This window comes from Lampetra fluviatilis, chromosome 23, assembly GCF_964198595.1.
Source record: "Lampetra fluviatilis chromosome 23, kcLamFluv1.1, whole genome shotgun sequence".
Classification (NCBI taxonomy): Eukaryota; Metazoa; Chordata; class Hyperoartia; order Petromyzontiformes; family Petromyzontidae; genus Lampetra; species Lampetra fluviatilis.
The window spans coordinates 9,621,233-9,638,685 of NC_136297.1; the positions used below are offsets into that span (position 1 = coordinate 9,621,233).

At 49.7% G+C, this 17,453-nt stretch overlaps 1 protein-coding gene across 3 annotated transcripts in view; it reads right to left on the reverse strand.

Moving 5' to 3' along the window:
* Positions 1 to 16,218, reverse strand: part of LOC144940919 (transmembrane channel-like protein 5) — a 54,548-nt gene extending 38,330 nt beyond the window's left edge. The window contains exons 1-2 of one of the 3 annotated variants that reach the window (XM_078867426.1): positions 16,104 to 16,218; positions 1,666 to 1,773 (exon numbers count right to left, since the gene is read on the reverse strand). The gene's annotated coding sequence lies outside the window, so the exon portion shown is untranslated. Of the gene's footprint in view, positions 1 to 1,604; positions 1,774 to 8,461; positions 8,622 to 16,103 lie in introns of those variants that run through there. The other 2 variants (XM_078867424.1, XM_078867427.1) reach the window with 2 other exon arrangements.
* Positions 16,219 to 17,453: the final 1,235 nt, after the last annotated feature.

Consider the following 17,453-nt stretch of genomic DNA (forward strand, 5'->3'; position numbering starts at 1 on the left):
CTCAGCCCCACTCTCGACTCCGCCAGATCTTATCGACTTGTTGCGCTCCGCCTTTGTCGTAACGGGTGCGGACACGCAGACTCCTCCACCGCACTGACATCCCTCCACTGGCTCCCTGTCTCTGCCCGGATCTATCGCAAGGTGACCGCAATTCTGTGCCACCGCGCCCTCTACTCTAGGCCTGCCGTCGCACCTGGCGTCATTACTCGAGATGTTAACTACCTCGCCTGGCGTGCAAGAGGTCGTGGGTTCGATCCGCACCCCTGATGCCTGTATATTTGGAGTGTGCGTGTATGTCTCCCCGGATCTTTCTGTTTTTCCTTCCACATTTAGAAACAACACGCGTTTAGAGTATTTGGCAGCTCCACATTTCTGCGTGACGAGCCGCTTCGTTGAGCTATCATTTGTGGCCAGGTCGCTCATGAAAAATATATAGTGGGTCTCACCTGGTCAAAAGTTGAACTAACCCTTCCCTCCGAAACCCCACAGCGTCCTGCGCAGCGAGTCGCCTCGATCTGCTCGTAATAGCCAAATCAAGGAGCGTGGCTGCCGATTGTCGGTTCTCCACAGCAACTCTTGCCTGCTGGGATTCTATCCCACCCCCATCTCATACTCGGCAGCGAGTCCCCTTCGACCGTCAAAAAAAAGGCACCCAGAGACGGTGTGTACCTGGTACGGTGGTGCCGTCCGAGTGACACCGAGAGGCGGGCTCCGTGCCTCCGAATCGCGCTCGAGCATTTTGGTCTTTTTATTAGTATCATCCTTCGACTGCCGCACCCACCACATCATCACATCTCGCAACCACCACCTCGGGGCTTTCGACGTCAGTCTCCATCCACTCATCGTCAACGAGATCACCAACTCCCTCGCCTGCAGCAGAGTCGGGTCTCGCCTCGACTATTTGCAAACTCCGTCCTTGTTCGATGTGTTCATCGCGCAACCTCGAGCAACTCCAACGGTGGCGAGGTCATTTCGTCCGCGCCCTCCTCAGAGCCTGTCAAGCTCTGCGAGATTCCCTCCCTCCCTCCGCTCCCTCTGCTCCCTCCGCTCCCTGGCCGGCAGTGTCAACTACAAGATCGCCTGCCTGTGCGACCGCGCGTCTGTTTTCGGTTGCCTGAGATGTTATCTCCCTCGCCTGGTGTGCAGGAGGTTGTGGATTCGATCCCGACCCTGACGGCTGCTGCTGTATATTTGGAGTTTGCGTGTTAAAATGCATTTGTTCGGGAAAACCATAAAGCCCAATGCAGCTCAGCGATCACTGCACGGGCACAGGTCAGATCTTGTTTTACTGTTGACAGGAAGAAGAGTTGCGGCGGCTGGAATGTAAAACAAAAATATCCAGATGCCACGCAGGGCACGTGACCTCCAGCGCAGGAACAGAGTAAAAAAAACCCAGCGAGTTTAAGAGCCAAAAATCACGCCAGTCTAAAGGTCTCCCTCGGGCTAATTACTCTCTTCGCTTTGACAAACAGAATTAACAAGGAAACCAAAATAGATCCGTTTTCCCGCCAATGGGGGAAAACCCGAGCGAGAAAGGCGAGTCTGTGTCAGCAATAAATATTTAACGGGGTAAAATATTTAACTGTGCTGTGTGCAGACGTCACCTGTAGGGATAACAGATGATCGACGAGGTGTGTAAAAGGGGGGGGGGCCTCCTCGTGGCACCTTGGCACGGTGCGGATGAGATGTTCGGAGGTTACGGATTTACGTTGTCAGTCGGGGCCACCACTGCGAGGATGAGGGGGTGGCGGGCGGTTTGGTTTGGGTCCAGCACTGCACGAGACAAAAGAAGCAACACACATTTACTTAGTTATTTTATTTTCACTTATTCATCCGGGAAAGCCACGCTGAGTACGCATGGGCCTCTTTCAGGAAGGTCCTGAAGTGAGAGGGGGCAACACTCTATCCCCGCACAGATGTAAACAGATGGCGATTAGTCCACTTGCTGCACTGCCTTCCCCTGGCGAGCTAGAGTATGGCGCCTCGAAGGGTTTGTTTTCCTTGATCCGCACCTCCGATTAACACGGTTAGTGGCTACGTTATGGTGCGAAAGAAGTTCGACATACAAGGGAGTTTCACGGCATTTGTGCGGTGATCCAACAACACTCGCTGCCTCCGCAGTGCTGCTTTACAGGCCACGTGCATCATAGCCACCACCGCCGGCCTATCTAAAGAGCTAAAGGTGCAACCCTGCAATGGCTGGCTGACGCCACTGCTGACGGAAGGGCCTCCACTAGACCGTTGCTCCATCAACGTGTTGCACGCCACGGCACAGACGAGCTACGCGGCCGCACCTAACCAAAAGGAAACCACTGGGCCCCCCCCTCTTCCATCGTCCAGACGAGTTTCCCCTCCCCCCACCCCCTCCCCCGTACTTTCCTCCCTCGCTCCCCGGGGCCTCTTTGCGATTCAATAAGAACCGAAAGACGCGGGAGGCTCAGGTTTATTTACTCACCCCCAGGGGGGGGGGGCACTCGGTTCAGCCAACTAACTAAGGGGGGTGGGGGCAGTTGTGTGTTTTTGTGTGTCCGTACATCCGTCTGTGTGTGTGTGTTCAATTGGCCATCGTTTGTCAGGATGTCCGTCTGTTCTTCCGTCGATGTCATGGTTTTATTCGAATTTCTGTCTCTCTCTACTGTTTTCGTTTCAGTGTCTACGAGTCTCGTCTATTTCACTGGTTATGTCGATGTGTGCGTGTCTGTGTGGTTGACCGTGTGCATATATATTCGCGTGTCTATTTGCCTGTTTTGTGTTGATGTCTGAGTTTCTATGTACGCGTTATTATTTTTATTTCATTCTCTGTTGATTCATCCGAACATATCGCGGCACCCCTGGGATTGTGCCTGAGACCCAATGGAGCTCGCGAGAGGGCCATGTTGGCCGAAATCTTCCACGCTGACCACGCATCTCAGAAGCGAGGGGGAATACCCACGCTTCACCCCGCCACAGCCCCTCGTCCATTCAGTGATCCCTGAAGACAAAGCGGAATTCCAGCCTGGACGCAGTTGATGTGACCAAGTTTTGGCCCTTGGGACGCACATTGAGGCCAGATTCCCAAAAAAATCCAAGACCGGCACAGCCTTTGTGGATTTGTCATCAGACTACGACGCAGTCTGGAGCTCGATGTTGAAGCTCGATGTGCAGGGTGCTGGGTACATTTAAGCAAATCTGCCCTACGTATTCGACTACTGCACGAGAGGACCGGTGGCACGGTTGGCTACGCACGGTGCGAAAAAAGTTCCACGTACATACACCGCGGCAACATTGCTAGCATACATGAACACCACGTGTTAAATTCCGATTCAAATGAACCATAATTCCTCGCAGTGGCTTTTGGCAAGCCTGCGGCCGTCTGGAATGCTCTTCCTTCCGATATTAGGAAGCCACTGGAGCTATTTAAATCATCTCGATTGAAAACTAATTTCTTTCGAACTGCTTTTTGTGTTTAGTTCGTTGTCCTTCCCCCCGCACCTCTGATCAGCACGGCCGGCTGCGTTCCGTGCGAAAGAAGTTCAACATATATGTAAAAAAATATACACATGCAAAGTTGTCCACCATTTGTTGTCGCGGCCTCCTGATGGAACCCGATAAGCGTCTTCCGCAGCAGTAACCGTGCAACGTTTCCCCGTTCATAATTTGCATACCACAAAGTCACCGCTGGGTGAACGAGCACTCCGTCGTTACTTCCTGCTGCTGGACGAGTTATGAAAAGTACGGTTCTGTGGTTTCAATTAGCGCAGGGACGCCAGCTGCTCAAAACGGCCAGAGAGGCGACCCACGGCACGGGGAGGTCAAACTCGGTCTGCCGCGATGTGTCGATATTGAGATTTTCTCCTGTGAAACTTGTTTGCTTATTTCGGTTCTGATAGCTTTACTTTGTTGAACTACTGCCCTGAGAGGTCCATTTCCCGGTGTCATCACGAGCATTCACATTGCCTCATACATAAAACCCCCCGTATAGCCTTAACAGACTGTTGGGGCAAGTGCCGGCACGACACACGAGGGGGTGGGTGGCCAACACCACGCCCGGTCGCCTTTGCCTCCCGAGTGGCGATGTTTATGCACCGCATCAGGTAGTCATTTGAGGCTGAGTCGACCTAGGAGAGGCCCACGACCGGTTCAGATAATCGTTACTGGTGTTGGTGGCCGCTAGTGGGAATCGAACTCGGGTCGCCAGGTTCATAGCGCAACGCGCTAACCGCTACACCACCGCTCCCCACAAGTTCAACAGTTGAACATACATACATACATGTATGTTGAACATACATACATACATGTATGTTGGACTTCTTTCGCACCGTACATGGCAAACCGTGCTAATCAGAGGTGCAGGACTATGGTGCCAGTACTATGGTACCAGCGCTTACATACGTACATATGAATGGACGCTAAACTTAACGTCAAACTATAACTGCTTCCCCAGCCATACGCAGACAGAGAAGACTTCACTGATGTACTTTTTGTATTTTTGCTTCTGCCATTGTGGTGACCCAGGTCACCGGTGCAAATTACGAGCGTTCTCCACTGCATGGTTGAACCAAATCAACCGGAATTTGTTCTATAAGGCTCTGTAAGGTCCACTTGCCTGTGATGAAAAAATATCATCATATCGCGATTTGTGGCCGGTCAATTTATTTTTCTTGAAATTTCATTTCCTGACAAAAAAAAATGAAGGGGATTACACTAATAATAAAAGTTTATTATAATAATTAGGGTTCTTAATTATATAGACACAGTCTACCCCTTTGCACATTAACTCGCATATCCTCTGGGGTAATTGATAGGATGACAGGTACATGACATCGTCATTTTATGACAGGGTGTGCATTGTACGTGTGACGCTGTATATCGTAAAGTTGCAATGATTAGAAGACTCCATGGCTTAATGTTGAGGTGAGCGAACTGCAACTGAAGAACTTTGAACAAGACTAGACCACGAAATCGAGACGATAAGAATGTGAAATATGATTACAAAGTTATGAGAACATTACACCGCCATAATGTTCATAACCCCGATAAGTAATATCGTATCTTAACGGTGAAAATTGTGCTACTCCGACTCGGTGCATGCATCAAAGCCCTTGTCATCGACACCGTGGTAAGTGTTGAGAAAAGCAGACAACGTCTCATTTTTTCAATCTTAATTTTGGAGCTTTCGTGACTGCAGGAATTATTCTTTGGTTCTTTCGGTAAAGTCACGTATAAAGATAAAATAATAAATTAAATAATAGCATACGACGTTTCGATTGCAACACAAGCAATCATCATCAGGTATAAATGAAATAGCAACAAAAAATCTAAGCAAAAAACTATAGACAGACATATAAGCAGACAGATATCACCAAGATACATAGAGAGAGTAACACAGGTACCTGTGTCTGCTTATATGTCTGTTTATAGTTTTCTGCTTAGATTTTTTGTTGCTATTTCATTTATACCTGATGATGATTGCTTGTGTTGCAATCGAAACGTCGTATGCTATTATTTAATTTATTATTTTATCTTTATACGTGACTTTACCGAAAGAACCAAAGAATGTCTCATTCCTTCACATAGGCAGCCACGTTGGGGAGATGTGAACTACCTCGCCTCGTATACAGGAGGTCATGGGTTGGATGCCGACCCATGGAGTTTACATGTTTTCCCCATGGTCGTGTGGATTTTTCTCTGGGTCCTCAGCTTTTCCCCTCCACTTTTAGAGACGTGCATTTAGTAGTATTTGGCTGCTATAAATTTCCACGTGACAAGCCACTTTGTTGAGCAATATCGCTTCTGAAAATGAGCTATATAGCTCAGTGGGCCTTACCTGATGAAATAAAAAAGAAAAGTTTAATAGTGCTTAATAGCTGGCTATCCGCATGATAAAAAATATATTATTTCCACAATCCATCGGCCCAGCGGCCTTCTGCGGTTGATTGTTTGGCCTTCACAGGTGCTCGCGAACAGCATTCTTCTTTACACATCCCATCACTGGGAGTGCGTCATTTCAGCAGCATTGATTCAGCACAAGCAAACTTTCACGAGCAAACTAAAAGGTTACTTGGACTGAACCAATGGCTACTAAAAGTCGACACTACCAGAAGTCCGTGGCACCGATCGGTTATGTAAAAAAACAATACCGCATTATTCTACTTTTGACGCGGAGAGGCAGATATGTTACTGGTAGGAACCTCCTGGTTACACCAGCCCACAGGGGATTATTGTGTCCGTCCGTCGTGCAGGGAGGAGCTGGGTGGAGAGGGAGGGGCTGGGTGGGGAGGGGCTGGGTGGAGAGGGAGGGGCTGGGTGGGGAGGGGAGGGTGGGGAGGGGCTGGGTGGGGAGGGTGGGGAGGGTGGGAATGGGCTGGGTGGGGAGGATGGGGAGGGGCTGGGTGGGGAGGGTGGGGCTGGGTGGGAGGGGTGGGACTGGGTGGGGAGGGGCTGGTCACCACGTGGTGCCCTTATAAAACTCAACGTTTAACCTACTCACGCCGGCTTGTGCCCGCCCTCACAGTCGGGCATATTTGCGGAATACACCACGCCGCCGTTGACCCTGGCCATTGACCGAGCAACCCAACGTTCCTACCAGCTCCCTCCGCAGGACAATGTGTTTTAAGGAGATGCATCGTCTGCTCATCTATTGAGTTTTGTTTTATATTCTCCACACATCGCGATTATTTACGACAGGCAATATACCGGGGAAGTCATGGCCATGTGTGAGAGACTTTGAGATGCAAGTCCCCCCCACAGTTACACAACGCAGTGACGTTTCAGGTTATGGGTATCTCGAGAGAGAGAGAAAAAAAACGAATCCAACGGGAAAAAATAGACGGCAGGGAAAATGTCTCAGGGAATGAATGGCCCACTCCTCTCGCATTGCTCTGAAGGACTGGCTGTTGCTTGCAATGTTAACCTATTGAAATACAATAACACGGGTACAATGTGGATTAATGTCGGGACTAAATACCAGAGGTGGGACAAAGTCATTGTTATGCAAGTCCAAGTCGAGTCGCAAGTCATCAAATTCATGACTCGAGTCTGACTCGAGTCCAAGTCACATGACTCGAGTCCACATCTCATAGGTGGGACAAAGTCATTGTTATGCAAGTCCAAGTCGAGTCGCAAGTCATCAAATTCATGACTCGAGTCTGACTCGAGTCCAAGTCACATGACTCGAGTCCACACCTCTGCTAAATACCACTGCATCTCAAGTACTTGTGCAGAGAAAGCGGACATACACGTTTGTTTGATCCTAAGGGAGGCAGTCAGTCACTGGCAGAGGAAATACATTTCAGGTCTTGAGCCTGGACTTGAAAAGGAAGTCTATAAATTAATAAAACTGTAAGCTAAATATTTATTTTCTTTTACCTGGTAAAGCCCACTGCGCTAGATAAGGCGTATCAAGTGGAAATGTATTGCAGCCGAACACTCGAAACGCACGTTTCTTAATGTGTCGGGGAAAAAAGCAGAGGTCCCGGAGAAAGATCCACGCGACCACGGGGAGAGAGAGAGAGACACGCAAACTGCAAATATACAGCAGCAGACGTCAGGGTTGGGATCGAACCCACGACCTCCTGTATACAAGGCGAGGTAGTTAACATCTCCTAGCCACCGCGAGTCGGCAGCACGGATGGCTAGGTGAAAAGAAAAATGAACGAGCTCCCACCGAGCAAAGGTTAACATCAATGGAAAGCCCATAACAGCCCGCCATATCAGCTGTAAACGGTGTTAATTGTGCGGTAGTGAGGCTTTATAGTGGCCAGCACTGAACCCCCGGGGAGTTTATGGATGGGTGGGACATTCGTGAGTGGATGACGGGGGTTGAGTGGATGAAGGGGTTATCACTTGAGCTCCTGGGTAGGTCCGGGAGTTAATGATTAGTGACGTACGTGTGTGGACATACACAATCACACGCGTGGACATAATACAGACATAATCATACACACAGAATCAGTCACGCACGTGGACTCCGTATACATACTAGCGCGCAGGCTGTACACACAAATATCCCCGTTATGGTCTTAATAGACTCGGGGCAAGTGCTGTTAGCGAGCAGCACATATGAAGGCCAAGAGGGCAGCACACACGAGGGGTGTGGGTGGACGGGACCCACGCACGGCCGCCTTTGTCTCCCAAACGCTGTCAAATGCACATCGCCCCAGGTACTCATTTGAGGCTGAGTCGACCTAGGGGGAGTCCAGGAACCGGTTCCTGGACTCCGTGAGCGGAAATCGAACTCGGGGCGCCGGGTTCGTAGCGCTATCCGCGACACTACCGCTCCCCCACACACGTGCACACAGACACAGCTCGCCCGTATAGCCTCAACAGACTGTTGGGGCAAGTGCTGTTAAGCGAGCACCTATGAAGGCCGGCACGGCACACGAGGGGGTGGCCAACACCACCACGCGTACACACGCAACACACGTGTACACATCGACACGCGCGCTCACGACACGCTGACGCACACAACACAGTTACTCACGGTCCAACAACGGGCAGGTAAGGGCCTCCTTCTTATCTCCCTTATCAGCGGACCAGGAGCGGGCCCGCCTGTCTGGCCTCGATGTATTATCCCCCGAAGAAAGGAGGCGTGAGATGTGGGGGGAAGGAGGCTGTGTATGTGAGAGAGAGAACACGCGCAAAAGTCGATCGTTTCTCTAGGTCATCAATTTGCAATGCGGATTTACCTACCGCCGCCGCCAGCCACCTCGGTGCAATTAAACCCATAACCTCTACGATTAATAATGCACGGCCATCTGTCACTCCAACTGCTGGAAGGCAACAAGACAAAGATCCCCCGTATAGCCTTCACAGACTGCTGGGGCAAGTGCTGTTCGCGAGTAGCAACCCTATGGCACACGAGGGAGGGGGGGGGGTGGCCAGCACCACGCCCGGCCGCCTTTGTCTCCCCGGTGGCGATGCTTACCACACCGCACCCGCTACTCATTTGAGGCCGAGTCGACCTAGGGGAGGCCCAGGAACCGGTTCAAATAATCGTCACTGGCGTTGGCCGTGAACGGGTTCGTCGCGCAGCGTAGCGCTAACCGCTACCCCACCGCTCCCCACAAGCCTCTCCACCACGCGGACAGCCGGGTCGCCTTGAGTCGTGTCTTGCCGATGTTGCGACTGTGCGTGTGTTTGTGTTCGCGCGTGTTTGTGTGCGCGTGTGTGTTTGTGTGTGTGCGTGTTTGTGTGTTTGTGTGTGTGCGTGTTTGTGTGTGCGTGTTCGTGTGTGCGCGTGTTTGTGTGTGCGCGTGTTTGTGTGTGCGCGTGTTTGTGTGTGCGCGTGTTTGTATGTGCGCGTGTTTGTGTGTGTGCGTGTTTGTGTGTGTGTGCGTGTTTGTGTGTGCGCGTGTTTGTGTGTGCGCGTGTTTGTGTGTGTGCGTGTTTGTGTGTGTGCGTGTTTGTGTGTGTGTGTGTGTTTGTGTGTATGCGTGTTTGTGTGTGCGCGTGTTTGTGTGTGCGCGTGTTTGTGTGTGTGCGTGTTTGTGTGTGTGTGTTTGTGTGTATGCGTGTTTGTGTGTGCGCGTGTTTGTGTGTGCGCGTGTTTGTGTGTGTGCGTGTTTGTGTGTGTGTGCGTGTTTGTGTGTGTGTGCGTGTTTGTGTGTGCGCGTGTTTGTGTGTGCGCGTGTTTGTGTGTGTGCGTGTTTGTGTGTGTGTGCGTGTTTGTGTGTGTGTGCGTGTTTGTGTGTGCGCGTGTTTGTGTGTGCGCGTGTTTGTGTGTGCGCGTGTTTGTATGTGTGCGTGTTTGTGTGTGTGCGTGTTTGTGTGTGCGTGTGTTTGTGTGTGTGCGTGTTTGTGTTTTTGTGTGTGTGCGTGTTTGTGTGTGTGCGTGTTTGTGTGTGTGCGTGTTTGTGTGTGCGCGTGTTTGTGTGTGTGTGCGTGTTTGTGTGTGCGCGTGTTTGTGTATTTGTGTGTGTGCGTGTTTGTGTTTTTGTGTGTGTGCGTGTTTGTGTGTGTGCGTGTTTGTGTGTGCGCGTGTTTGTGTGTGCGCGTGTTTGTGTGTGCGCGTATTTGTGTGTGTGCGTGCGTGTTTGTGTGTGCGCGTGTTTGTGTGTGCGCGTGTTTGTGTGTTTGTGTGTGTGTGTGTGCGTGTGTGTTTGTGTGTGTGTGCGTGTTTGTGTGTGCGCGTGTTTGTGTGTTTGTGTGTGTGTGTGCGTGTGTGTGTGCGCGCCCTGGGGAGCGGTAGCGTAGAGGCTGGCGCGCTGCGTTACCCGAGTTCGATTCCGGCTCACGGCACACCAACAACGGGGACGATTGTATGAACCGCTCCTGGGCCCTCCCCTAGATCGACTCAGCCTCAAATGAGTACCCGGTGCGGTGTGTAAACATCGCCACCGGGGAGACAAAGGCGGCCGAGCGTGGTGCTGGCCACCCACCCCCTCGTGTGCCGTGCCGGCCTTCATAGGTGCTCGCTAACAGCACTTGCCCCAACAGTCTGTTAAGACTACACGGGGGATCTTTGTCTTTGTATACGTGTGTCTTTGTCTTTGAAGGAGGGGTGACGCAGTGGTTAGCGTCCTGCGCTGTACAGGGCGGTGTACAAACATACCCCACTGGGGGAGACAAAGGCGGCCGGGCGTGGTGTTAGGTGTAACGCACACGATCCACACCACCATCCGCTTCGTGTTGATGGCAAGAGGGGCATGCTGCTGATGACGATGGGAAGTTAAGAGGATGAGGATAATGATCATACCCCTGACCAGGACTCGAACTGGATCATTCCTGCCCTGTACCCCACGCGCCCGACTCCTGCCTGTAACTCTGTCTGCGTGTGTAAGCGGCCGTCCATAAATGACGTCACGCACCTAGGGGGGGGGAGGTCAGACATTTGTGACGATGTGTGACGAGGGGGGGGGGTTTGAGAAATGTGACGTCACATCAAAATGCGCAACTTTAAATAAATATAGACAACACGTTCTACTTAATTAAATATACTTTTTATTAAATGTTTCTCCTACGACATCAGAGTGCAGCGCCACTATAAAAACGCACTACAATGACAATAGTTTAAAGCGATTTGAAGCATGTTTCATATTTTTGGGGGGGGGGGGGGCAGAGCTTTGTGACGTCACATTTGAGGGGGGGATCTGACTTTTTGTGACGCTGTGTGACGAGGGGGGGGTCAAAAATCGTCCAAAATCGCGTGACGTCATTTATGGACGGCCCCTAAGTGTGTGTGTGTGAGGGAGGGAGGGAGAGAGAAAAGTGTCGAGTTACGGCCCCTTTTTATTCAGTCGCTATCTCACAAACCAACCGGTCCTGTGGTATGCATTTTGTGAAAAGGGGTTCCTGTATGCCTTGACAAGACCGGTGCGTCATCGCCACCACCGCCAGGCTATTTAAAGGGATATGAAGGGGCAGCCCCTGCAATGGCTGGGTGATGCCACTGCTGGCGGAAGGGCCTCTACGAAGACCATGTGCTCCATCAAACATGCTGTCACCGCAACAGCACACACGCGTGTGAACTTACAAGCTCGAGCGAGGCGACCGCACTTGCGTCATCGCCACCACCGCCAGGCTATTCAAAGCGATATAAAGGTGCAGCCCCTGCAATGGCTGGGTGATGCCACTGCCGGCGGAAAGGCCTCCATTAAGAGCGGTGCTCCATTAACCTGCTGCATGTCACGGCACAGACGCGTGCCGACTTGGAAGATCGAGATACGGCGGCCTCACCTAAGCAAATAAAACCCCCAACAACATCACTGGGGGGCCCTCTTCCAAGTAGCCGTCTTGCCCGCCCCTACTTGACATGTGTGGAAAAGAGCTTCATAGCTCATCGGATTCCTCCAGGATGAATACAGATTCTGATTCTGATCATTCAGCCGAGTTTCCGACCTCTCCATCCCCTCCCCCGGGGCCTCTTCGCGACTCAATTAAGAACCGCAGACACGGGAGGCTCGGGTTTATTTACTCTCCCCTAGGGAGTGCGGGGGGGGGGGGCACCCGCTTCAGCCAATTAACTACGAGCGGGGGGGGGGGCAGTTGTGTGTTTTGTGTGTGTGTGTGTCTGTGTGTTTAATTGGTCATCGGCTGTCAGGTTGGCCGTCTGTTCTTCCTGTGAACTCATCCCCGAGGCGGGAGGGGGGCGGCCTTCAAAGGGTGCTCGCTAACAGCACTTGCCCCAACAGTCTAGTAAAGGCTATACAGGCGATCTTTGTATTTGTGTTTGAATTGGTCATTGTTAAAATTCTAGATTTGAAGCTTTCGTGACTGCAAGGATTCATACTCTTAGGGTTTTTCGGTAAAGTCACGTAGGTAAAAATAAATAATAAAAATAATAGAAATAATAATAGAAATCAAACTATAAATCACGACGTTTCGGAGGCAACACAAGTCTCCGTCATCAGGTGGGACCGTCACAGCTAGATTTACTGTACGGTCCCACCTGATGACGGAGACTTGTGTTGCCTCCGAAACGTCGTGATTTATAATTGTATTTCTATTATTATATCTATTATTTTTTATTATTTATTTTTACCTACGTGACTTTACCGAAAAAAACCTAAGGGCATTGTTAAAATGGCCGTGTTTGTTCGTCTCTCTATTTCATGGTTGTACCGTGCTGTATTGGGATTTCTGATTCTGTCCGAGTTTGTCCATTTCAATGTCTGTGTGTGTGTGACTAATTGTTTTATGTTGATGTCTGTGTGTCTATGTGGTTGTTAATTATTTGAGCTCATTGTGTGTGTGTGTTGATCAAATCGAGGATCGGGTTTATTTGACTGCCTGGTTAATTAAAGCATAAAACAACGGCCATGCATACGGATAATTATAATCAAACTCCTATACAGGATAGCCTCTGCTGTAGTGGAGTTTAATCTCAGCTAGAGTGGAGTTTAGTCTCGGCTGGAGTGGAGTTTAGTCTACACTGGACTGGGATTTAAGTTGCATAAGCCTTTAATAGTTTTTTTCCCCGTTAGCTTTCACTGTGTTAAATACTAACGGCACATTCCACTTAATGCGATTATGCAGCCACAAGCTGGGCGGGACGATACGTAGACTTTGGGCTGGGTTCAACTCTTTCACGAGGGATTTGGATTTCGATGTCTGATGGGTGGGTGAAGGGACGAGCAGATGGGTAGGGTGTATGAGTGGGTGGGTGAATTGTTGTATATAATTAATCGGTGCCTGGGTGAGTGCATTGGTGGGTGAGTGGATGATGGGTGGATATATGGACGAGTTGGTGGCTGCTTGTCTGGGTAGTTGTTATGAATGGAATGGTGAGCGAGTGGATAAGTGGGTGAGTAGGTTGGTGGAAGGTAAAATGGCTGTGTGGAGGGATTGGATGGATTGAATAACGGACGGATGGGTGAATGTGCAGGTGAGTGAATGAGTGGTTGGGTATATTGAGCGATGGACGAATAGACTGATATACAGCTTGCTCGTTGAAAAGTTGGGTCGTTGATTGAATGAATGACCACATGACTGGTTGGTTGGGTAGATTAAATAATAGTTGGGTGGACATTCGGAGGGGTGGGTGGATGAAATAATGTTTGTATGAGCGAATAATGAAAGAGTGAATAGATAGAAAGATGGATCGCAAAGCACAGAGACATACACACAATGAAGTACATACACACATTACTATACACAAAATATACAGTACACCAAAACGATACAAAGTTCCCCCGTATAGCCTTAACAAATTGTTGGGGCAAGTGCTGTTAGTGAGCACCTATGAAGGCCGGCACAGCACACGAGGGGGTGGGTGGCCAGCACCACGCCCGACCGCCTTTGTCTCCCTAGTGGCAATGTTGACACACCGCACTAGTTACTCATTTGAGGCTGAGTCGACCTAGGGGAGGCCTGGGACCGGTTCAGATAATCGTCACTGGTGTTGGCCGTGAGCGGGAACCGAACCCGGGTCGCCGGGTTCATAGCGCAGCGCGCTCACCGCTACACTGCCGCTTCCCACACACACACATTCATACACACAAAGTACTATACGGTATATATAACCAGTCCAATATCCACACAGCTGTACACACACACACGCGCTACGTGTAACACGGATACACCACTTCCCCACGTTACCTCTGCATGTTTATGCTGACAAACGCGGCATTTAATCGTGGATTCGTGGAGGATTACGTTTGACACCTGGCTGCTGGACACAGCGCCACCAGTTACCGTAGTTATGTTTCCCGTACGCATCATTGTGGTAATCAGCCACGATGCTCTATCCACTGCTGGATGAAGGCCCCCCATTCCCCAAGCCGTCACCATCTCCCACAAACTCTGCCATGCGACAAATCCCCCCCCCCGCCGCTCCCAACACCTTGCACGCCAGATGATTTAAGCCCTCCATCTCTCCTCGGTTGAACGTAACGAGACAGAGAGAGAACGTCATTGTATCTTGACAAATCTGTCATTATTATCATCATCATCCCTTCCAGCAAGTTACGTGTCCTTTTTGTCCGAGCCCCCCCCCCCAACTCCCCAACGTGGGATATCATGTAACAGTTGTAATCATATCATTAACCTGCTTATATGCTATCTATTCCACGTGTCGCACCTCTCTCCGTGTTCTCAGTTAAATTCCGAGCGTGCACGGATCTCTTCCACGCGCTTTTCAACCCCTTGTCACAAAGCTTGTGAACGGCCCAATGTTTGCGAACCACAGGTCACGCAACATCAAGGTGATTGTGGTTCGCACAAATTAAAGTAATTCGTCGTTTGGCGAAGCAGATGCCGTTAGCTGGCTAGCTTCTGCTAGTCTTGGCAACGGTTTATTTAATTTTTCTATCGACGTGACTTTACCGAAAGAACCATAGAGTATGGATTCCTGCAGTCACGAAAGCTTCAAATCAAGAGTGGTGGTGCACAAGCACAAATAACACGACCAATTAATAAGGACCAGTGCCCGAAACGTCGCCTGTTATGTGTGTCAAGACCACGGTGTTATTCACAAATGTTTTTAGTTCGGCTTTTTTGTGAAAACAAAACAAAAATGCAGACACATTGGTTCGTTATTTTTCCACACAAAAAAAGTTTTTGGGTTTAGATCGCGTAAATATGAATGTGTCGTTAAACCCGACACAGCCAATTAATAAGGTTTGTTGGAGAGTAAACCCACAACATTTGTAGCATACCTGTGTGCTGAACTAGTCACGAATTGGGATGTTTTGTTTTGGCCGTGTCGGGTGGTAGCGAGTTTAACGACACATTTATATTTAAGCGACCTCACCCAAAAACCTCTATTATGGAGCATATTGGTCGCGAAATCCTACTGCGTGTTTAAAAAAAAAAAGCTACGTTGCGTTTCATTGTCATTCACAGTTTACACTCAAACCCCGCTCTCGTCCGCATCTTTATTTAACCGATTATGATCACGGCCCATTTCCCACAGCGGTCCTACAGCTCACACAGACACGCACACAGCCGTGATTTCCAGTTGTCTGGCGAACTTTTTGGTTTATTTTTTTGTTAGCCTGAACCCCACCGCGCCAGCCTCGCTTTATATTGCGTTCCTCTGAAGCCACGCACGTTGGTCGATGGGCAGATTTCGTGTGGTTGGAGACAAAGTGGGTAGCTACTCCCACTGTTTAACACGTAGGCTTTCGCGAACAATATTATTCATTATTAAACGTTTTTGGGTTCGATCGCGTTATTTATAAATGTGTCGTAAACCTCCACCACCCGACACGGCCAATCAGCAATAAAGTGTCACGTTGACAAAAGACAAATAGTTCACTACTTTAGCCCACCGGTGTGTTGAAGAGTGAATCCACAACATTAAAAAAAAGTTACATAAATGTTGTGGATTCACTCTTCAACACACCGGTGAACTATTTGTTTTTTGTCAACGTGACACTTTTTTTGCTGATTGGCCGCGTCGGGTGGTGGAGGTTTACGACACAACATTTATAAATAACGCGATCTAAACCCAAAAACGTTTCTTATGTAGCTACTCCCACTCTCTGACCGCCGTGGAAGATAACTTTCAGTGGTTTCCTCCAGCCGAGGGACCTTCAATGCCAGCAAGTGGCGTTCGCGAATCATCGCAGGGCTCTGCTGCACCTTTGCCTATTCGTTAACGTCGGCTGCAGTACGTTGGGCATGAAACACACGCAAATCATAGCCGAGAGGCGCCGCCGCCGATCATCGCCGCCGCCGCTCACCTCTCAGAAGGCAGCGAGAACCTTGAAAGCAGCGTCCGTCGTTGGCAGCAGCTCCACTTTCCAAGACGTCAAAGTCAATGTCCGGTTGTGACTCCGGGTACGGGTGGCTAAAAACAGAACCCCGCCTCTATATCAATAACCACGCCCCCCACCTTGTAACCACGCCCCCCACCTTGTAACCACGCCCCCGCCTTGTAACCACGCCCCCCCGCCTCGTAACCACGCCCCACCTCGTAACCACGCCCCCCGCCTTGTAACCACGCCCCCACCTCGTAACCACGCCCCTCCACGCATTCAAACCGCCCCCTACCAAGTAACCCCGCCCTCATTCCATAACCCCGCCTTCTTCCTCATAACCACGCCCCCCACGCATTAACTCCTCCCCCTCATGCTGATTGCGGGGGGGGCTTTCAACAACGGGTGTGACGTCACAGGCGCGGTGTCGTCAGAATGTTTATTTAAACTGCAGCAGAGGAGGAATCCGATGAGCAATGAAGCTCTTTTTTCACAGATGTCCAGTCAAATTTCGATTTAAAGCTTTCGTGACTGCGGGGATTCATACTCTTGGTTCTTTCGGTAAAATCACGTAGAAGGGAAAAAACTATAAAATAATAAAAATAAAACAATAAAATGTTCACGACGTTTCGATTGCAACACAAGCAATCATCATCAGGTGTGAAACCCACAGCAAGAACATTTTAATGTTTATTGTTTTTTTCCCTTCTACGTGATTTTACCGAAAATTGTATTGTTTTACTTGTATTCTTTTATGGTTTTTCCCTTCTACGTAACAAACAAATCACCCAAACACACAAATACAACCCCCATCCTAACAGGCAAACCCCACTGAGTTAATAACTTAGGGGCCGTTCATAAATGACGTCACGCACCTAGGGGAGGGGGGGATCAGACATTTGTGACGATGTGAGAAATGGACGTCACATCAAAATGCGCAACTTTAAATAAATATAGACAACACGTTCTACTTAATTAAATAGACTTCTTAATAAATGTTTTCTCCTACAACATCAGAGTGCAGCGCCACATTAAATACGCACTACAATGACAATAGTTTAAAGCGATTTGAAGCATGTTTTATTTTGGGGGGGGCAGAGCTTTGTGACGTCATATTTGAGGGGGGGGGGGGTCTGACTTTTTGTGACGCCGTGTGACGAGGGGGGGGTCAAAAATCGTCCAAAATCGCGTGACGTCATTTATGGACGACCCCTTATCGTTCAAAAGCGACCTGGCCACAAATGATAAGCCCAACATAGCCAGCAAAGTAATTTACACAAAAGTCTAAACGCACGTTTTTTTCTAAATGTGAAAGGGGGGAACCAGAGGAGACGT